The sequence below is a fragment of the Saimiri boliviensis genome, chromosome 4 (assembly GCF_048565385.1).
Source record: "Saimiri boliviensis isolate mSaiBol1 chromosome 4, mSaiBol1.pri, whole genome shotgun sequence".
NCBI classification, from domain to species: Eukaryota; Metazoa; Chordata; class Mammalia; order Primates; family Cebidae; genus Saimiri; species Saimiri boliviensis.
Window position 1 is genome coordinate 161930928 of NC_133452.1, and position 9384 is coordinate 161940311.

Sequence of the window (9384 nt, forward strand, 5' to 3'; positions counted from 1 at the left end):
CATGTTATGCTCACATGCTCACCTAGAAATACAAATACCATTTGACCCAGCAATCCCATTACTGGGTATATATCCAAAGGATTATAAATTGTTCTATTATAAAGACACATGCACACATATGTTCATTGTGGCACTGCTTACAATAGCAAGGACCTGGAACCAACCCAAATGCCCACTGATGATAGACTGGACAAGGATAAATGTGGCACATATACACCATGGAATACTATGCAGCCATAAAAAACGCTGAGTTGTGTCCTTTGTAGGGGCACTGATGAAGCTGGAGACCACCATTCTCAGCAAACTGACAGGAGAACAGAGTATCAAACACCACATGTTCTCACTCACAGGCAGGTGGTGAACAATAAGAACACATGGACACAGGGAGGGGAGCATCACACACTGGGGTCTGTTGGGGGAGACTAGAGGGGGGACAGCAGAGGGTAGGGAGATTGAGGAGGGACAACATGGGGAGACATGCCAGATATAGGTGATGGGGATGGGGGCAGCAAACCACATTGCCATGTATGCACCTATGCAACAATCCTGCATGTTCTGCACGTGTATCCCAGAACCCAAAGTGCAATAAAATATTTTTAAAAAGGAAACAATCACTTCCTTATTGTTTTATTAATACCTATTTATGTATGCATCCCCAAATAAATTCATTTGGTTAGGTTTTAGAGTGTTCTTTAAATGACATACTGTTTTATTACTTTTAAGTTTTGTTTCTTTTGGGCAAAATTATGTTTTCCAGATCAATTCAAGTTTTCATATGTACCTGATATATATTCATTTTCATTGCTCTCTAATTTTCTTCTGTGTGAATATGGCATGTTACCCATTGCACCCTCGGACATTTGAATCGTTTCAGCTGAGCGTTATTACAACAATGTTATAAAGACTGATGTGCGTGTGTCAAGTACCCTAATGCACATGTCAGCACGTCTAGCTATCTGTGGAATAGCCAGATCAGAGAATGTGCTTATCTTCTGCATATGATCAAATGCCATAGGCTTTCTCTTTTCTTTAATGGTAGTATCAGTATCACGGTGAATTTAAAAAGTACAGGAGAGGAAAAAGAGAATGCTAGGAGCTATTTACATTTTCTAGTTATGAAACTCAGTTTGGTGAAGAAAACCTTTTTTCTGTTTTGTTTCATGGATTGGCTTTTTTTTTTAAACTGCCCACTGCTATTAGTCCTCTAAATTGTAGCAGTATCTCCTATAACTAGAGTGGCTCCGTAAGTTGAAGAGTTCAAATCTACTGAAGCTCATTCGATTTATTAATTATCATCTATTGCAGTCTAAACACGTCGGTCTCAAGGCACAAAAGTAGATAATCTCTAATTCTTGTAATCCTACCTACTCTAAATGTTATACAATCATCTTGTTTTAGGATTTCTCTGAAGTCAAGGAAGACTAATTTCTCTGGCTTTAAGATTTTAATTTCCTTAATTGTGATAAAATATAAAGTTTAGGACACTGTGAAAGATACCTACCAAAGATCTTGAGATATACCTTTATTCTTTCTTAAACATGCTGCAAGAAATGTCAATGTGCAGGAAATGTTGTCTGCTGTTGCATGGTTGCCCTTACTCTGACTGGTGACCTTTTCCGTAGCAGAAACAGTAACTACTCATAGCCTCTTCCACTGTTTGCTTAATCCCATCAGACCTCCTGCAGGTGAATCCCAGTAAAGTTCAGACAAAAGGGACTTCATTTTAAATTAGAATAAATGTGGTGAAGGCTAAATCACTTTGACAAAAAACTCTAAAGTGTAGTGGTTTACTTACATAACAACAAGGAATCTAAGTTGGCAGGGTACCCCTACCCAGACTGGCATCCAATGATACAGGTTTCTTCCTACTTACTGCCCAGCCATGCCATAGAGTGTGTCTATTGCTGCACATTTCAAGGTGAATCAAACACATGTCCATGCTCCAGTTCTCAGGGAAAGAATATAAAAAGTCAAAGGCAAAAACTTCCTTTTAACCCAGTGAAATTGAGGTTGGAACGTACATAATTTTAAGATCTCTATGGTTTACTTCAAGGAGTACATTACTGAATATTTAAGAAAGAAATATCAATTCTTTAATGTCTTCCAGAAAATAGAACAGAAATAACACTTTCCAACGCATTTCTGCGCTAACCTGAAGCCAAAAGTAAACAAATAAAAGCCACCCAAATCAGAAATTGAGTAGTAGAATTTTCTGTTTGCAGATGACAAAGAACCAAAACAGATATACAAGAAAAAAACAAACCCATTCAATAGTGGGCAAAGGACATCAACAGACACTTTTCTAAAGAAGACATTTATGAGGCCAACAAACAGGAAAAAATTCTCATCATCACTGGTCATTAGAGAAATGCAAATCAAAAACACAATGAGATACCATCTCATGCCAGTTACAACAGTGATCACTAAAAAAAAAAAAAATCTGGAGATAACAGATGCTGGAGAGGATGTGGAGAAATAGAAACACTTTTACACTATTGGTGGGAGTGTAAATTAGTTCAACCATTGTGGAAGACAGTGTGGCAATTCCTCAAGGACCTAGAAATACAAATACCATTTGACCCAGCAATCCCATTACCATGTATATACCCAAAGAATTATAAATAATTATATTATGAAGAAACATGCACACGTATGTTCCCTGTGGCACTGTTTACAATAGCAAAGGCCTGGAACCAACCCAAATGCCCATTGATGATAGACTGGACAGGAAAAATGTGGCTTATATACACCATGGAATACTATGCAGCCATAAAAATGACGAGTTTGTGTCCTTTGTAGGGACATGGATAAATCTGGAAACCATCATCCTCAGCAAACTGACAGAAGAACAGAAAAATCAAACACTGAATGTTCTCACTCATAGGCAGGTGTTGAACAATGAGAACACATGGACACAAAGAGGGGAGCATCACACACTGGGGTCTGTTGGGGGGGGCAACAGAGAAGGGACAGTGGGGGATAGGGAGGATGGGAAGGGGTAACAGGGAGAAATGCCAGATACAGGTGACAGGGTGATGGAGGCAGCAACCACATTGCCACGTATGTACCTATGCAACAATCCTGCATGTTCTGCTCATGTATCCCAGAACCTAAAGTGCCATAAAATATAAAAAAAGAGAAAATAGGCCGGGCGCGGTGGCTCAAGCCTATCATCCCAGCACTTTGGGAGGCCAAGGTGGGCGGATCACCAGGTCAAGAGATCGAGACCATCCTGGCCAACATGGTGAAACCCCGTCTCTACTAAAAATACAAAAATTAGCTGGGTGTGGTTGCGTGTGCCTGTAGTCCCAGCTACTCGGGAGGCTGAGGCAGGAGAATTGCTTGAACCCAGGAGGCGGAGGATGCAGTGAGCCAAGATTGTGCCACTGCACTCTAGCCTGGTGTCTGGCAACAGAGCAAGACTCTGTCTCAAAAAGAGAGAGAGACAGAGAGAGAAAATAATCCTATTTAAAATAGTGTTAAATCTTAATACTTAGGAATAAACTTAACCAAGGGGGTGAAGACTTACCCATTACATTTCTAAAACACTGATAAAACAGTAAAGGAGACACAAATGGAAAGACGTGCTATGTTCATCAATTGGAAGAATTACTGCTAAAATGTCTATATAACCAAAGCTATCTACAAATTCAATGCAATTTCTATTAAAATTCCAGTGTTATTTTTCCACCAAAATAAAAAGAAATTCTAAAGTTCCTGTGAAACCACAAAAAATCCAAGAATAGTCTAAAAAATCCTGAGCAAAAACAGCAAAGCTAGAGACATTATTTTTTTTATTATTTCTAAATATATTACAAAGTTACAGTAATCAATAGAGTATGGTTCTGGCACCAAAACAGATACATGACCCAAATGGAAAGAAGTAGAAAGCCCAGAAATAAACCTGTTCACCTACAGTCATCTGATCTTCCACAAATTTGTCAAAAATACACAATAGGGAAAGAATAGTGTCTTCAATAAATAGCATTAGGAAAAGTGGATATCCACATATAGAAGACTGAAACTGGATTTTTATTTAAACCATACAAAAACATTAATTCAAAATGGATTAAAGACTTAAATGTAAGAGCTGAAACCATAAAGCTTCTAGAAAGAAAAAGCTTATTAATATTGCCTTTAGCAATTATTTATTGGATATGACACCAAAGACACAGGCAACAAAAGAAAAACAGTTAAGTGGGATCACATCAAGCTAAAAAGCTTCTACAGAGCAAAGAAAGCAAAATAAACATGCAACCACAAAATGCGAGAAAATACTTGTAAACCAAGTATCTGATAAATGGTTAATATCCAAAATGCATAAGGAAAATCTACAACTCAGTAGCCCAAAAAAACCTGATTTTAAGATGGGCAGAACACCGAATAGAATTCTAACAAAGAAAACGTAAAAATATCCAACAGGTAGATGAGCAGGTACTCAACATTGCCATTCCCCAGGGAAACCCAAATCAAAACCACAAGATTAGGCAGCACGTCACTGAGTGATGTAATACAATGGCTAGTTATAAAAAAGAGATACCAAACGTTGGTAATTATGTGAAGAAAGGGAAAGCTTGCACACTGTCGGTCAGAATGAAAACTGGTAGAGCCACTATGGAAAACTGTATGAAAATGTCTTAGAATATTCAAAACAGAGCTACTTTATGACCTAGCAGTCTTATTTCTGAGTATAAATCCAAAAAAGTGAAGTCAGGAATTCAGGAAGGTATCTTCACTCCCAGGTTCACTGTGTCATTATCAAAATAGCTTAGACATGAAACCATGAACATAAATGTTCATCAATGGATGAATAAAGAAAATGTGGTACATATATACAATGGAATACAGCTGTGCCTTAAAAAAAAAAAAAAAAAAAAAAAAAAAAAAAAACCTACCATTTTTGACCTATGGAACACGGATGAACTTGAAGGTCACTATGCTCAGTAAAATAAGCCAGGCTCAGAAAGCCAAATAGTTCAAGAGAATGGATCAGTGGTTTTCGGACATTAAGGGTCAGGAGAGAGTATAAAACCAAAGGGCAAGATGAAGGAGTTTTTCAAATAATGAGCAGTTCTTTATGTGGATTCTGAGCTTGGTTACATGACTATTTGTCAAAACTCATAGAACTGTAAATAGAAAGATTCCATTTTTTGTGTATGTCAATTTAAAAAATTAAGAAAAACAATCATGTCCATATGTTTAACTACTGGCATGGCCATATGAACATGCGCCAGCTAAGTAAGACACTGCCCACAATTACATCTTTCAAATGATCAAATAAACTATGTTTCTAAGACTTGCATTTATTTGGTGAAGCACTTAGCTTCTTAACTGGCTTGTTCTCTGTTTGGGGCCTTGACAGTTTCAGGAAAAACTTTAGGAATAAATTGAGTTCCTCACCAGAGAAAAACAAAGTACTATCTCAACTCAAACCTCCCGGGATGATAACCGCTTAGGCAGAACCAACAGTGTTGATGAAAATTCTAGGTTACATTTTTAGAAAGATTCACAGAGCCTGCACTGACTGTAAAAGTACCATCTCTTGTCCCTAGACTTACCAAGATGCATGGCTCTTCTCTTTTCGGAGAGCAAATACGGGGCAGGGAACTGGGGAGATGCTGAGGAAAATGGAACCTCATCTATCTTTTCCTGCATTTCACACTTACGCTTTGGAGACCAGAACTTCTGGACAAGTTTATACGCTCAGTAGGCTGGGCTGATCTTAGGACTTTTAATGCAAAGGTGCATTTTGCAAAGGTAGAAGGTTCAATCTCAAACAGCACCGTGAGTAATGTAGTGGTTTATGTAGAGACTTGAACTTCCTTAATGACGAAGTCTGTGTCTAGGAAAATCTAACACATAATATGCAAGGTTTATCTTTCCCTTTCCCCACCTCACTCCTCTGGCCTTTTTCCCTACGTTCATGACACTTCTCAAAGCTGTGACAGTTCTCCATTTTGGAAACAAATTCTCCTACTTATCACTGTTTGTTTAAATCAATGTATTACCTACTCCAAAGGCACACCTTGTTTTAAAACAATTTCCAATGTCAGCTATAGGATGCCTGTGACGCATCTAAGCGGGTGAGAGAAGTTTAGGCAACTGAGGAATGCCCACGGGTGTGGGCATTGTAAAGAACTCCACACAGACACTTTTACTTACAAATGAGGACAGCCCCATTGGTTTACACTGTTTAGTACTCCCACGCAACTCGCAGAAAGGTCCCAACATCAGAGAATTTCCCAGCCATGCAATTTGCCAGATGTCTGTGAGAGTTAGTGCATTCTAGGCCCCTATGCAGTCAGGCCCCTAGTTAACAGCTTCATAGCCATTAAGAATTCACAATTAGTTGTCTAATGCAATTTCTGTTATCCAGAATCGGTCCCTACTTGACATTAGAAAGGGGAACAATAAGCATTCTGGCACATGGTGATAATGTATTCAAATCTAATTTTCAGTATTAAGACTTCCAAGCAGGTGAAATGGTTCCCCATCATCAAGCTGCCATTGATGTATTTTTTACTCTAATTACTGGCCAGGATTTCTTTCATTAAAAAGAAACATGTCAGAAATCACTGGGCAAGTAAGTAAACACTAAAAAAGCTGTGGTTCTTTAGAACTTTAGAGAAAGCAAATTAGACTTCTGGAACATCTGAGCCTGCCCTGCACCCTCTCCTTCCAAGAAGCAAAATAAATAAAAGCAAAATATTCACTGTCTGGAAAAGAGATTACTAGTGAGACATATGAAACCTATCAGTGTTGGAAGTGACTGGATATTTTAATTATGTAGACAAATGACTTGGGACCGAGAGCAAGATTTGCAGATTATATTAAACAGCGGGGGAGGTATGGCACAGTAAATAAGGCACCCAAATGCCAGGCAGCAGCTAAGGATTTATATCATTGTGTGCTGTATGTAAGCCTGGAAGATGGAAAATGCAGGTGAGTGTAAACAAATATCACATGATATGCCCGGTGGCCAAGAAATACACAAAGTGAATTTGCGATCCGGGGGACGGTACTGCAGCATAATGATCAGGAGAGGAAGGAAACAGGCTCGTCACACCTAGGATGAACTTCCAGGAAACCCAGAAATATTTCTGACAAGATTAGGATGGAAGAAAAAACCCACTGCAACTTGTACACAAACACCCACTTGATTCCTTCCAAGCCCAAAGGCACTGCCTTCTTCCTGTTACTCATCTGTCATCTGTGGTATCCTGCTAGCTGGTTTTAAGGGAATAGTAAGGTTTCGTTAGAGGCTGGCTTTAGTTAGTGCTAGCTCTGCCACTAGCCAGCTGGTCAACCTTCACTAAGTCTCTTTATATCTCTGAGCCTCCGTGATATTCTTCACACCTATTTAGGGACCTGTTAGTCAACCTTTATGACAAATGATCACAGGTTAGCTTTGACAAGGTTGAAACCTGTTTGTTGTGGTGGTCCAAGCACCTGTAAGGGCCTGTGCATTTGAGGACTTAGCACACATTTCAACTTAGAAACCTCTGCTACATGAATGCTTCAATCCTTTGTGATACACGAACTTTCATGATTTAGTTCATTCCTTGTTTTGTTTTTAGAAGTCTTTTCATCTTCAAATAGAAATCTAGAAGTCAAGGAAAAAATCTAATAAATTCAAGAGAAAAACAATTGATCTTAACTGCCTGGATTTTGTTTTTGCCAAATTATCTCAGTTTAGACTCCTTTCAAAGCCACTTACTTGAAATTCCTGCTTAAAGGAATTTCAAAGTACGTTGGTATTACAGTTTCCAAAGTATGTTCACATGCATTATTTTAATCTTCACAACAATCCCTTAAGAAAGATGATAATGAACATATCACCCATTTTTTAGAAGTTAAAAAAAAATCACCAAGACACAGAAAAATTAAAGGACTTACATGAGGTCAAAATGGCCATGTTCTTGAATTATACAGATATTTCAGACAAAATCGAAAAAAATGAGGAGTCTCCAACACAAGTTAGTTGAATACATTTTATTCTTTATAGGACACAAATTAAATCCTCAGAGTTGTTGCTATGGACCAACAAACCAGTCACATACCCTCCACGTGAATCCTGGTTTCATCACACTTAATAGTTGAATGACCTTTGGCAAGTTACTTAGGTTTTCTAATGTTCAGTTGCCAGTTCTGTGAAATAGCAATCATCATAATACCTTCTTCATAGCATTATTGTAAACATGAAATGAAATCACATATTTAAAGTAATCAGAAAGGACTAAGTACTGGAACTCAGCTATTAGGAACAAAAGCTTATAAGATGGACTACATGTAAAATGGGCACAAAAGCAGTATTTGAGATTGTAAAAAGACAATGTTGACAGAACAAAACAGGATATATAACTCAACATTTAAAATTGATTTGTTCATAAAAAGCTAAAATATTTGATCAAATGATTGGAAGGACACTTCAAAGTATTTGCAGCATTCATTTTTTGTGAGGCAGCTGATAACATGCTGATGAATACTGACACTATTTCAGTGGCCTTGTCAGAAATGAGCTTTCTGGTCAATCATCTTGTTTATTTAACCGCTGGAAATTCTATAAATCACTTATGTACCTCATTCATGGACAACGGGGAACGAGCTGATCTGGCCTGGGCATTGTGAAAAGGGTACGTGTGCTTAATTTGTAAACTCTGCAAAGAGCCTGGCACTACAAGAACACCATCCTGCTCAAGTGGACTCTTCATTAGCTTTTAGCCTATTAGGACTTCTGTCCTGTTTGGACATATAAACAAATCAGAACTTGAGATCTAAAACCAGCTTTCAGAGCATCTCACAGGAGTCCCTCAATGTATGCATAAAAGACAAGCCAGAGCAGTTCTGTGACTGGACAAAGTCAAGCATCTGGCTAGACACGCAGCTTGTGCAAGAGTCCAAGTCATGCCATTTGCAGACCCGATTTCTCCAAAACATTCTGATGTCTAAGTGGAAGTGTGTCGACATATCCAGCCAAAATTGCCTTAACCGTATGTTAATGACAGAGAATATAGGTTTCAGCTTGACGATCTAAAACAAGATATTGAAATTCAGAATAATTTTTTGACATATCAAGGTTGCTTTTCCTTGCTATTCAAATGCAAACAAAATACAGTAGCAAACAAATAAATCAAAAAGCAAAATCTCCTATAATGCCGTTTCTACACACGTAGCAGTTTCATTCTTATTTTTGAAGGTCACAAATATCTATAGCGCCATTCAGTCACCAAGAAAAAGTCATGCGAAGAGGACAAACATTGTTTCATGTAACAATTACATTTTACTGAAAAACAAAGTAATATGACTTGCATAATCTCAGCCACGTTTTTAATTACAAAGGCAAAGACCCCAAATCCCCTTTTCATGAACTCTTCCAATAATAAA